This window comes from Pieris napi, chromosome 12, assembly GCF_905475465.1.
Source record: "Pieris napi chromosome 12, ilPieNapi1.2, whole genome shotgun sequence".
Classification (NCBI taxonomy): Eukaryota; Metazoa; Arthropoda; class Insecta; order Lepidoptera; family Pieridae; genus Pieris; species Pieris napi.
In genome coordinates, this window is record NC_062245.1 from 1,366,191 (window position 1) to 1,380,470 (window position 14,280).

The window sequence follows — 14,280 nt, forward strand, 5'->3', positions numbered from 1 at the left end:
CCGTATTTTTCAAAAGCTGACAATGCATCCGCATGCCTTCTGATATTGTGAGTCCTATATAGTATGTTAAGTGTTGAAATCCAAATAACTAAAGAATTTAAACCTTTAGATTCTCTCGAAAACTGCAAGTATAGCAATAAAGTAAGTAATGCTGCGCATATGACATCTCCGGTGAAATTTTCTAAAAGGATCGTAAAACAGACTTCAGTGCATATAAAACAGAGAAATGCACTTTGACATCGTACTGCATAAAAGAATATTGATGTTAAAATATATTTGAACTTCTAGATATTAGATCCATAGGGATCAGAAACCGTCAATTGTTTAAAGAGTTAAAAGCTTGGTTCAGACTTATGGGAATACAGGAGCTTGTAAATTTGAATTTGACAGTAGTTTCAAAAAATAAAATCTTTCGATACTTTTATTATACCTATAAGATTCTACGTTAATCTCTTTTTATGTAGAAAGTGAGTTAGTGTATGAATCGTATCTTCCACAAATTTTTAATCTGAGTAAAAAGTTTGCGTCTATTTTATTGATATTTTTTATACATAAGCTAGTAGGTAATCATTTGATTGGAACAATCTCTCTGCCATTAGCTGCTTCTCTAGCATAGGCTAATTCTTGCTCAACAATTTTTGTATCCGTTTCATATTCGGTCTAAGAAAGTACGACGACATCTCTGTGTTCCGTAAGAGGCTAAGCTTACCCATTATCACGTTCTTCTTCTTTTATTTACCATCCTCTTCAATCCTCCTTCTTACCTGAAGAACGATTTTAAGTTTTTATTAATTATATTAGAACATAAACAAGCTATCCAGGGAAAAAATTAAAGAAGCAACCAAAAATTTAAAAAAAATTAATAATAATAACTAAAACTAAACAGATAAAATAATAATAATAATCACCAAAACTAAATGAAAACTTATAATTGTCTGTACTGTAATTGTATATTTTATGTAGTTTTGCACCTCTTGCGCTCACCTTGGTGGACCACCTTCAGTGGTCGCCAGAAGAGATCTCTCGAAACTGAAGCTGCCCGTTGCCCTCCCTATTATTTAATTATATATTTTTCTTAATAAATAAATAATTAATCAATCTAATATGCCTTACTTACGTAGGATAAACGGCTTTTAGTAGTAGCAATATAAAAGGCTTTGATCAAACAATGGCTGTTAACCCCCAATAAACTGGAACAAGTGGCAAACTTTGTCTTTGGCTGTAATTGAAAACTCGATTCGTATAAGTACTACTAGTTCGTGGGAATTTCGTTCGTAATTATAAAACTTTTCACATTGTTCGCGCGGCAATTGTGGTTAGACTGTTGTAACTTTGATTTATTTATTTGCTTAGATCGCATATTGAAATTGTTTGTATGGCGTTAATGACAGGGATTAAATATATAATGGTTTATAAACGATGTGGTTGAACATTATTCACTTAGTAGTCATGAAATACGTAGGTAGTAAATATCCTTAATCAAAATATCATTTATTCGTGCATCTTTTGTTTTTAATTCAAAATTTCTTAATCTCTTCAACGCTTATGGTGCGGGACCTTATTTTATCAGCATATTTTTTAAAGAAAATTCGCGAAAGGATTAGCGTACAATAAATACATTAACAATAAAGTAAAATTCTTTATAAATATCTATTCCTATCTATAGGCGAGTGCGAATAGCGCTTTGAGTGATGTACTTTACAATTCTATTGCAGAAATCTTCCAGTTGCGATCTAAAGCTTCTTATTCATGTACCTTATGTATTGATAAGAAAACAAATTTCAAAATTATTTTTTTCTAAATTTAAATTTACTACCAGTTCCCAAATTAAGGGAATGGAAGAACGGACGAGAGTTGTTGCCAGTTCTATAAACTCTCCGCCACTCTTTCTAAGCAAAGAGAGCTTGTGAGTTTGACTGGTACATTTCCTCACTGTTCCACTGTCCAGTGGACACTGGGTAAAAAGGATGTGGTGTAAAAGAATCAGTAGACAAATTAGAACATCCAGTTTTTATCCTTCATGTGATTAATCGTAAGCCATCAAAACCACATCTGAGATAGCGATAATTAGCTGTTTTTGCTACACGTGTAGGATGTGTAACGTAATAACAAAAAATAGACAAAGAAAAAAAAAGTTATTTTTCTTAATGTGATAGTAGGGATTGCCTTACTCTAGTTTTGTTATAGTTCTCTCAATAAGGAATGCTATTACTATTAAAAGTGACGGAACCTTCCTGATCTGATGTCTATAAGTGAAGATATGATTTCTCCAAATACTTTTATTTTTTGGCATGTCATGCACTAATTTCAATAAAAGCTAAAGGTTCTGATGTTTTTTTTTTGTTTCTAGGCCATAGTTCAGCCTCATTTTTTTACAGGCAGTTCAACACAATAAAGCGACTACCTTACTTATACTTAAAAATTAAATCAAGCTCTGTAAAGTATTTATGATTACAAAGTTCGTGACAAAGGAATTTTAGGATCCCTTTCTGAAGAAAGAACGAGTTTTTTAGAGAGTGTGCGTCTCGCGTAAAATTTTACCCAAATATAACAATGCCATATTAGGCCTTATTCAAAATAGCGAAATTCGGCGGCAAAATTAACAAACCGTAACTCTACAAAGGAAAAGTAATGGGAACACATCAACGACACCATTTACACAAATGGGCGACGTTTGCAAAAATTAACAATTTATTGTGTGAGCTTTTAGGCTTATCATATAACTTTTGTTAGGTTTTTTATACAGACGAAAATGTACGCAATTAATTATAATTTTTATGCAAAATAATTTATATTTTTTTATAAAATGTAACTGGCTAATGTAACTGGCATATAATAATCTTTAATAATCGTCTATATAGCAATTAAGTAACTTATATTGACTTCTTTATAGCTTCACAGGGAAATTTAAATGTATTAAAATTTAAGCACATTAAGTATGAATGCGCTAAAACACAAAAAGCACGATTAAAAACCTCTAAAACCCCTCCGCCACGCTTTTTAAGTCGGTAGGTTTAATTAACATTTGTAACATCGTGGAGGTAGAATACGAAATTCCACCCGTATCACCTCTGCGTCCGTTTCACAACTGAGCGTTATTAAAGCCAGTTTTTTCTGCACACCACCATTATGTGAAACCCACTGAAGTATTTCAATTCGACTTAGGGTCCGTCAAGAAATCAATTCTTAAAAGGCCGGCAACGCACTCGCGAGCCTCCTGCCATTGAGTGTGTCCATGGGCGGTGTCACTTAACATCAGGTAAGCTATGTCTTTGAAAAATGAATTTTACTCCATTAATATAAAGCTAAGATAACAAATAAACTGTTTATTTCCGTTATCCGTATTGAGTTTCTAAGTTTCAGGTTTCATTTCGATGAGGCTTAGCTGATATTTCCTGGTAATATAAGACTCACCACTTCGGCCAAAAATATTACATGTACTTAATATTATTTATGAATTATATATTACTAGCGGAACTGATAAATATTTTTACATTTAAGACTGTGTGCTATGAGACATAACATAAGCATATTAAAATATTCAATATTATAAATATATATATATATATATATATATATATAGATTCTAGAGCTAGAAGACCGGCAGTAGCTCTAGACAGAAGATTAGTAGATGCTTCCAAGTCACTCCACATGACAGCACCACAGAAAAAATTTGCTCATAGCCTTAGGGCTGATTGCAAATAACCGCAGAAAAAAAAATAGATGTTCATGTGATTTGCATTCGCTATTCAACTTTATGGCAAATCTTAGTAGTAAATACATTAGTTGCTGATTATAGACACTCTTTAGTATATTAGTATTTTTTTTCTTTGATGTCCTTATTTTACCAAATTGCACTTATTAAATTTTAATACTAGACTACTTATTGCGACTGACTATATACTACCAATTATATGGTTATAGTTATTGAATCTTTATTTCAGCTTCAATTTAAAAAAAAATACACATAATCATTTACATACCTATAAGTAACCGACTAATAACAGTTAGTTACACAACACAAAGAAAGAAATCAAATTTTATTCTCTATTCCGGGAATCTGCAATAATCACGTATCATCTCGGCTATCAGTTAATTGTGCCGGACAATCAAGACGGAAAATCAAAATTAAATTATTTTTATGTTCTGTACGAATTATGAACGAGCAAAAGCTATTAAATCTTACATTATCGTAACATGAATATAATTTTCGCAGGTCAAAGCACATTCGTAGGAAAACATTTTTGGTTCAGTTGTAATTTTATTTCACCCTACGAAGGGCGGAATCGTATCATCTAGGTAAATGGTTCGGAAGCTCGTTTTGGGTCAAGTTTAGAGTTAGGAATCCCTTGGGCATAGTGTGAAAATTTGAGTATAATAAGGGATTGTTGTTGTGAAGCGATATAAAGTTCTATTCACATTGATTAATTTTATACGACAATCAATAATGTTATGAAGACGGGTCGAAACATTTTTTCTTCTGTTACTTGAAACGTTTTAGGCTTACTAACGTAATAGAACAAACATTAAAAAAAATGGCGGTTTTAAAGAGCGACAGAAAGTTTATTGCTAGTTTACGTTGTACGCCCTTAAATTGAGAACTTACTGCCAGTTCTCAATTTAAGGACGTACTATTTAACTGTAAATTTAGAACCATAAGTGTGTATTAAGTTACATACATGAAAAATTTATATTTTTATGTTGAGTTAAAAATCTTATACTACATAATATCCACTCCATTTAAAGACAAGTTACAAGAAAAGATTTAAAGAGTCAGTTTAAGGCGTTAGAGTGTTATTAAAACGCAAAAAGATTTGGGGTACTACGGTTTACATATACCCTTATTAATATAAAATAAATCACCCTAATTGCACCGTTTTAACTAAAGTGCTGATCAGCAAAAGCCTAATATGAAAAACAGAAAGAAAACGATAGTTCAAAGATTGCAATTAAACTGAGCTTTTATAAATAAAGGGCTTAAGGGTTCAAGACTAAAGCGCTAAAACTCTGGACAGCCATTTTTGCGAACAGAATACTTTTATTGGAAACACGAGAAACTATACCATTCTGTAAAAAAGGATATAATTTCATTATAAGTAAAAACACATAAACTTATAGAATATCGACCCTTTCCCTTAGTATATTATCTTGGAAACATTTTCGTGTATCATTAATTAATCTAGCTGAATTGTACATTAATTAATTAACGAATAAATTTCATAAATAATGCCACAGGTTGTTAAAACAAAACTAACTCGAGCTTACGAACTCATTTCACCGCAGGCTTTTGATAATAGGCTAAGAGTTAGAATATATTACTTAATCAACAATTCAAATTTAAGGTCGTACTTTCGAATCCTTGCCAGGGTTAATATTTTCTTTCAATAATTTTTGCAATATCGAATCGGTGAGCTTAAATTGATTAAAGCTGTACTTAAATGCTTTAGGAAAAAATATTAATAAAATATAATTAATATTAAAAAATGGTTACTACGTGGCTGAAGACGTTGAGTTATGATGAAACAGAAGATTTAATAACTGTTACTCTGTAACACACCCACTCGCCCACACACACACACACACACACAGAGACACACAAACGCGCGCACGCGCACACACACACTCACACAAACACACACCAAATTTATTTTTACGACTCTATACGTTTGCAATGTTTTCTTTTAGCACTTACTTATTTTCTTCTACAGTATCTTATGACAATGACCTGATTGTACGTTTTCCGGTCCGGTGGTGGAGAGGCTGCCTATCTGTCACTCAGGTCTCCTGTTACAGAGACCAGTCTCTCACATACACTTCCTAATGTTAGTTTAATCATAATAACCTTGTATGTAAATGTGAGCGAACAAATAAAGATTATTATTATTATATGTTTCTCATTTGTTGGCCTGTCCTAAAAACGTCTAAACGCATAAAAACATAATACTGATACGTTCACTTACATACTTTTTTCTCTAGCCACCACCCACTGATTTTCAGACGCTGTCTGTCAGCCCCTACACTCAAACCCCTATTATATTTATTTATTAGAAAAGTTCGGCCAGGGCACAAAGTTATAATGATTTGTGGAAAGAGCGAGATTTATTTTTAAAGTGAACCTTAGACATTGTATGGAAAATGGAGGCAACTACTGTGTTAATAAATAACATAATGTATTGCTACACCAGAAGAACTTTGATGAAATAAGCTAAATCCAATTAAGTGTTCACGTTTGTTCATTACTTCATCGGGTACTGGAGGGTGGCTGTTAGTCTCGTGAAACGTGTCTTGTCCCGTGCCAGATGAAGCAACTCTTTCGCCCGCAATACCCGTCCATTCCCTAACGTTACGAATCCCGTTCATCCTGGATTTTAACCATTAATTGTTAGTGTCATGGCGCAATATATGGCCCGGGTAAGCTTCATTTGATTTGTCTTTTGTTTCTTAAATAATTACTATCAGTTTAAATTCTTGAGCTCCTAGTACTGAGCTCGTTGACCCGAGCAACGAAGCCGATACACAGCGTTCCTATGAAAACTTTTCATCGCTCTCACCGTGAAAGCCTTTTCAGAGAATCCCTTACCTCGCTTGTTAGTCTCACATTAATTTCTAATTACGTTTAATGTGCAATTAAAAGTAGTTTTGCTTCGAATTTTATTGCAAAATTCGAGTTTAAGGCACTCATAACGAGACTTTTTAACGTTTGGTTTGAAATTCATTTTTAGAATTTAATGCTATCTTAAGTTATATTTCACAATATATTTGAATTTCGTAAAAATATTTAACGCCTGGGGAATTTCACATATCAATTAAAATAAACAACATCTTCTGTTTCTAAATTAACTTTAAAACCTGCTACGTTTTATTCTCCGAATCAATAAATTGATGAATATTTATCAAGTCAATTGAATGGGTATTAATAAAGCCTTGGGACAAAGATTTTTAAACGGCTTAATAATTCTGGTATATGGAGTAAAATAATATAACCAGGGCGGCGTAATATTTTTTGTAAGATATGAGTAGTTAATTACCTAAAAAAATCAGTGGCGCTACAACCTCTTTAGGGCTGGGTCTCAGATTTCAGAATTTGTTTTATTATCATTTTTAAATCTAATAGGCAAGTAGGTGATCAGCCTCCAGTACCAGACACACGCCGTCGACTATTTGGGTCTAAGACATGTCGGTTTCCTCACGATGTTTTCCTTCACCGTTCGAACGAATGTTAAATGCGCACATAGAAAGAAAGTCCACTCGTGTACACCTGGGGATCTAACCTACGACCTCGGGGATGAGAGTCGCACACTGAACCTTTGTTAAATACGTTTTTTAGTATATATACAGTACGTAATTCTTTAATACTCTATATAACTAAGCAAACTAATTTAAATTCGCCCGATTACACAAATCACCCAGTACCTGTATTACTCCTCCTACCTTTAAGTTGGCAATGGAAAACTTCTCAAGTTCCTTAATCACATCGTTAGTTTCTTTAGGAATTTAATTCAAGCAGACATCCATCTCACGTTTACACCCAACATTTGTGGTTAACGTGAAGGTTCCAGGGAGATAAATATATCTTGGGCTAAAGTAAATAAAATATATAAAAAAACAGACACAGAAATCCATCCGACCCATGTCCAATCGGACTGGACCTCGAAACACATACCTACTCAAGACATCAAAAGACTTTGAATGTACTAGCTGATCAAAGATACAATTCCTTCTGTCCAAAGTAAAATTCGTAAGACATCAATGATTAAGCTATATTCCATAATTAGAATCTAGACAACAAAGGTCAGTAATAAATATGAACGACATTCGATATATAACATTGTATCGATGCGTTGTTTCCAAGTTATCTAAGGTCGGAGTCAGTCACCTTACGCGCCAAGACGACACTGCACTTTATTTTATAATTTTCCATAAACAATAATGGACCCGGAAAGACAGCCATTGCTGCAGCAGGCAAGGAGAGTGAGGTAAGTTTAATATAATAAAAAAAAGGGTGTACTTATGTACGCGCGTAAGAAGTTATACTTCTTTGGCATAATTAAAAATAGTTTTGATTGCATTCAAATAATTAATAACAATTAAATAATCAAAGACTGTAAAAGGAGTCATTATAGTCAATAAAGTTCAGTTTACATTTGAAAAATTAAATAAATAAATATTTATTATTATTCTCTTACATTAAGTGTAACATAAATTCTCTTATTATTCGAATGTTGTTTTTAAATTATGTCCAATGCCGTAGCATCTTCCGTGGGCAACTTTATTCTGTTAATTTTGTGTCACGGTGCGCGCGCATCGTAAAATTTCACTCTCATCAATTTTTCATAACGCGTCTAAAGAAGTATAACGTCAAAAATCTACTTCTCTTTATTATTCATGTTATAAATGATATTTGGTTGTATTAGTAAGCAGGCCATTATTATTAGTAGTCTTTGATTTCAAAGTTTAAATAAATCATTATTAATAATACATAACACATATGGAGCAGTGTTGGTCTAGTGGCGTGCGACTCTCTGCAGGTCTCTGAGGTCGTAGGTTCGATACCCGGCTGTGCACCAATGGACTTTCTTTCTATATGCGCATTTAACATTTGCTCGAACGGTGAAGGAAAACATCGTGAGGAAACCGACAAGTCTTAGACCCAAACAGTCGACGGCGTGTGTCGGGCACTGGAGGCTGATTCCCTACTTGCCTATTAGATTAAAAAAAAAATTTTTATATAAATAATACATAATTTATTGTTCGATTAATGATAATATATATTATATTAAACATTTCTTAGTTTATATAAAATGGTCCCATGGTTAATTAAGTGCCAATAATTATTCTGAAGCTGATGCATTTGGTATTTCAATTATTGGGCACACATCCAGACGACAGATTTATGATCGAACGTACGAAAAAAGTAGGTACATGTTGAAATGTAAACTAACAACTTTTTTGAAGTCGGTTAAAAAAAAACCTGTCTGCAGTTTTAAGTGGGTAAGTAGAACTGATTTTGACATTGCAACTTGCATTCAAAACCGGTCGTGATTTAAAAAAATTGGCGGTTTTAAATAATAATCTTTGACGTCAATTCAAAACAAGATTTTAATTTCTTTTGGTCAATTGACTAGTATCTAATTCATGGTAAATGTCATGATTGGTTTCTCGGTTAACTTGTGTAGATTTAAATGCTTAAAAAAATGGTTTCTTCAATAAAGCATCCAACACGTCGAGTTATTAAATATATTAGTTAAAGAAAAAAACTAATTTTCCTAAAAATTCCACACGACCGGACAGCCTGGTTTGGCGGAAAATTCTTGTTCCGAGGGCGAGCAAAAATATAGTGACTATATTATGTGTACATTATACGTGTATAGCGATTAAAGCGCAAAAAACTGGTTTTTTGATTAAATTATTATTTGTTATAAAATAAATATTTTGCAAGGAAAGCCGTGGAATTCTTCTGATCCATGGGCGTAAACTCAGGATGGGTCAAATTATCTTCTGCGTGTAAATACTTTTTTTACCAGCATAACCAGCGTTTCAAAACCTAAATTATATAGTAATCAGCCTCAGACATCATGATATATTATATAAACCTTTATCTTTCCAGACCACTGAGCTACGAAGAAGTACTACGTACGAGTACCCAGCTACCCTGGCGAAGTGCCAGGTTCCTCATCATCCTCTTATTCTGGGCAACGATGGCTATGTTCCTGTCCATGATTGTTTGCATACTCCTCACCAGTGCCTGCTCTATTTCCGGGAATGGACCTACAGTACCACCCGTACATTTGACCTTTGCACCTCTTATATCGAGAACTATGCACTAGATAGTTTAAATATATTTGTTGTAGGGATTTTAAAATAAAACCTGTTTTTGCGCAGAAATGAAAGACTAGTGCGATATCAAAAAGGCTTTATATAGATAACTTTATTCATATAGGTAAACAAGTACACTTATGAACGTCAAAAAAGAAGTAAAATTAATTCTAAATTTACATTTACTACCAGTTCGCAAGTCAAGGACGTAGAGCGGGCAAGAAGAATTGGCAAGAAACTTTATGCCACTCTTTTTAATCGCTAAGTTTTGAGTCATAGAAATTGTTTGAAATGGAGCAAATCCAATCCCAAGGATTAGGATCATTTAAGTATTCGTCAAATTTATAAAAAGCTTTATTGATTCATTTACGCTTTGAATTTATTTAGTGATAATTCTCTAATTTCGTACATGGCGGATTACTCAAGTTTGATTCCCGGAAATACAATATTTGTTTCTTGATGGTAGAAGAGGGATCACCTCACCTTTAAATTATTTCATTCCATAGATAGATAAAAATCTGTCTTGTATGAAATCGAAAAAAACTAAATAGTAGATAATTTAGTTCTTAAGTCTTAAATTAAGTAATGAATTGAGTTGATTTCAATTGATCTATAAATTAAGATAATAGGAACAATTTGCGTAGTAAATAAAAAAAACTTTTTTATAAGATTTATTGTTTCAAATATAAAATTATTAAGAATAACAATTTATTTTAATATAAGAGCGCACTTGTACAGGAAAACTTACTAAATAATAATTATGTTCAACAATTTTTTTTATTGATAAGTCAATATTTTTAAAGTTATTCTATTCAAAAGATTCTGTATAAAATTCACATTTTCTTAACTATATCAGTGTAATACTGGCACTATCTGTATTAGGTAATAATTACGTCATAGATAAAGAATGGGATAGCTTGATTAGACAACCATACTTTTTATGTTTATAATAGGCTATTTGATTTTTAAGTGTAATCTGTATAAATGGATTTAAGAGACCCCCCACACTAGAGTCTTCCGAGCGTCGTCGTCGTGACGCTAGCGCTGGCCGTGTGCCGGGCTGACGCTGACGGTGGTAGTTGTATGTACTCGATAGTAGTTGTTCGTAAAAAACGTTGCGCTGCCGCCGCGGCCAGCGCTAGCGTCACGTCGACGCTGTGCGGACGCTGACACGACGACGACGCTTAGAAGACGCTAGTGTGGGGGTCACTATAATGCGCTATGGAGTAAAATAACTTGTAGATAAATAAAAATATTACTTTTTAAACGTCTGTCACGTGACACAGAATGGTCACAGATTATTCGAATCGACAAAGACGTACCATGCCAGTACTCGTAATGTCTTTATCTGTATTTTGAATATTCTTAGAGTTTTATCGGAGATTGTTTTATTAAGAATTTTAATTAACACAAATACATGTTTGTTTACGTGTTTAGAAGCATGATACGTCTTGCGTAGGCGTAGGATGGCATTTTGGGAGGTTCTTGAAATTATCAATGTTTGATATGAATTTTTCAAGCCGTTAACAGAATTATAAATAATAATCAAGTCTATTGTCACTGAGACACTCTAAATTTCGTCAAATAGCCTATTTTATCGTGAGAAAAGGCACTTGATAAATGATAAATAAATGATAAATGATTTATTTCTGTAAGTAGGTTTTTACAAACACTTTTACACGTCAAACATTTTTTTTTTTTTTTAAACTAGATGAGATCGACGTTTCCTATCTGACTACTCTGAGAAGAAACGCCGAAACAAACTCAGAGGTCACAGTCTCTTTTAAAGTCCAGACATAACTAACAAGATTATGTGAAGACCATGTAGATTGTTGTCTGAAATGGTCTTTTGAGGAAAGAACCACACAGATTGAGTGGACCTGTCAAGTCCAAAGACAAGACATTTGGGTAGGCCGCAAAAATTACTCAAACTGTCAGACTATGACTAAAACTGAGAAAAGGATTCAATAAATAAAAAACAATGATCCACGTAGTCTTCACATTCACAATAATACAAAATTGTATAAATAATACTTTACAAAGTAAATATTCATTTAATTGTACATAGAGTATGTAAAAAGGTATTTAAATCAACATTAATTGTGCAAATTTATTGGAGCAGCTCAATCCCAAGCCTTTTTGTCCTCAATATAGTCTTTGACAGTATAAAAGGCTTTCTGACAAAGTTTCCGCTTTATACTATTTTTGAATTTATTAAGGCTTAGTTCTTGAATGTGGCTAGGTAGTTTATTATAAATACGTATACATTGGCATCTAAACGAACCACTTATTTTTTTAAGCCTGGTTGTAGGGACAACAAATTTGTGTTTGTTTCTAGAATTCACGTTATGGACGTCACTGAATTTTTTAAACAAATTGATATTTTTATGAACATACAAAAGATTTTCATAGATATACTGAGAAGGCACAGTCATTATATTAATTTCTTTAAATTTATCTCTGAGGGAGTGTCTGGGACTTAATTTGTAAATTGAACGAATAGCCCTTTTTTGTAAAACAAAAATTGTCTGAATATCGGCGGCATTTCCCCACAACAGAATACCGTACGACATCACACTATGAAAATAACTAAAGTAAACTAAACGGGCTGTCTCTAAACAAGTTAAATCACGAATTTTCCTAACGGCGTATGCTGCAGCGCTAAGCTTTTTCGACAATTTATCTATATGGGGGCCCCATTGAAGTTTGGCATCCAAAGTTATGCCCAAGAACACTGTGGTATCTTCAGGAATCAACTCTTCGCCCTTTATGAGAACACTAGTTTTTACTTGTCTAACATGAGGTATAGTAAACTTAATACACTTAGTTTTTTTCTCGTTAAGAAGTAGGTTATTAACATTAAACCAGTTAACTACTTTTGCGAGGGCGCTATTTATATTGTCAGTAACCAGCTGCTGACGTTTGAGTTTAAATAAAAGTGAAGTGTCATCTGCAAACAACACTATATCAAGATTATCCTTTATGAGGTAAGGCAAGTCATTAATATAAATAAGAAACAAAAACGGGCCCAGAATAGAGCCCTGGCGGACACCCATTGTTACTATGGATCCGGGTGATCTTTTCCCGTTAACATCAACTCTTTGAATCCTATCACTTAAGTAAGAAGTGAGGAGATCCAGAGAGGCGTTCCGGATTCCGTAGTGATGCAGTTTCCTGATTAATGTTTCATGAAGAACGCAGTCGAATGCCTTGGACAAATCACAAAAGATGTCCAAAACATCGCATTTATCCTCCCATGCATTATAAACATGGCCTAAAAGTTCAACACCGGCATCAGTGGTCGAACGACCCCTTGTAAAACCAAACTGTTTGTTATGTAATAATTTATGTTTATTAAAAAATCTTTGCAGTTGATCTAAAATAACCCTTTCAAAAATTTTACTAAAGGTAGGTAGCACTGAAATAGGTCTATAATTAGTAGGGTCAGATGCACTACCCGATTTAAATAACGGTATTATTCTACTATATTTCATAAGATCAGGAAACTCACCACGGTCAATACAGTTGTTAAAAATAACAGCTAGAGTAGGTGCTACAATGTTTATAATTGATTTAGCAACGTCCACAGAATTACCCCACAGATCAGCAGTCTTTTTAATATTTAACGTGTGAACGGTTTTAATTATGTCTCTACAAGTAACATATTGGAAATTAAACTCAGACTCACAAACTGGAACGTTTTCTTTAAGTAAAGACTCTGCAGCAGTGGGTGATGACCTTAGAGATTTAGTAGTTGACGCGGGAATCTCTGCGAAGAACTTTTCAAAGGCCGCGGCGACTTGGGAATCTGATTTAATTATATCGTCATCAATAGCAAGGCTGTAGTCACTACTTCGGTTGCTCGACCTTCCTGTTTCGCTATTAATGATATTCCATGTCATTTTAATTACATTACTACTATTCTTAATTTTTGTACTCAAGTAACGTGACTTGGCCATACAACAAACTTTTTTAAATAATTTAGAATAATTCTTAACATATAAATTAAATTCAGCAGTGTTAATACACGTCCGTTCATCATACAACTCATAAAGTCGTTTTCTACTTTTATGTATACCAAAGGTGGCCCAGTCACTGAAGCAGGTGTTATTATTAACCGAGAATGCCTTTGGAATGAAAGTGTTATCAAATTGTGTGCAATACATATTAAAAAAATCATTATATTGTTCATTAGGGTCATCATTAGTTGACAAAAGTGGTAATTTACTTAACAGTTTAGTTTTAAATGATTCCAAACGATTAGCTGTTTTTGGATTAACAGTGATATCTTTTTTAGTATTTTTTTTGATTAGATTTGGAATAGTAATCAATTGTCCGCAATGATCTGAGTCTATTAAATTAATAATTTCTTTGTGGGTTGGTATAATATTTGTATAAATGTTATCTAGGCATGTGGCACTAGTTGGAGTTATTCTAGTGGGCTCCAAAAATTGGTTGGCAAGG

At 33.3% G+C, this 14,280-nt stretch overlaps 1 long non-coding RNA gene across 1 annotated transcript; it reads left to right on the forward strand.

Moving 5' to 3' along the window:
- Positions 1–7,630: 7,630 nt before the first annotated feature.
- Positions 7,631–9,851, forward strand: LOC125054503. The gene is made up of 2 exons (XR_007117718.1): positions 7,631–7,976; positions 9,608–9,851. It is a non-coding gene; the product is annotated as an uncharacterized LOC125054503 (long non-coding RNA).
- Positions 9,852–14,280: the final 4,429 nt, after the last annotated feature.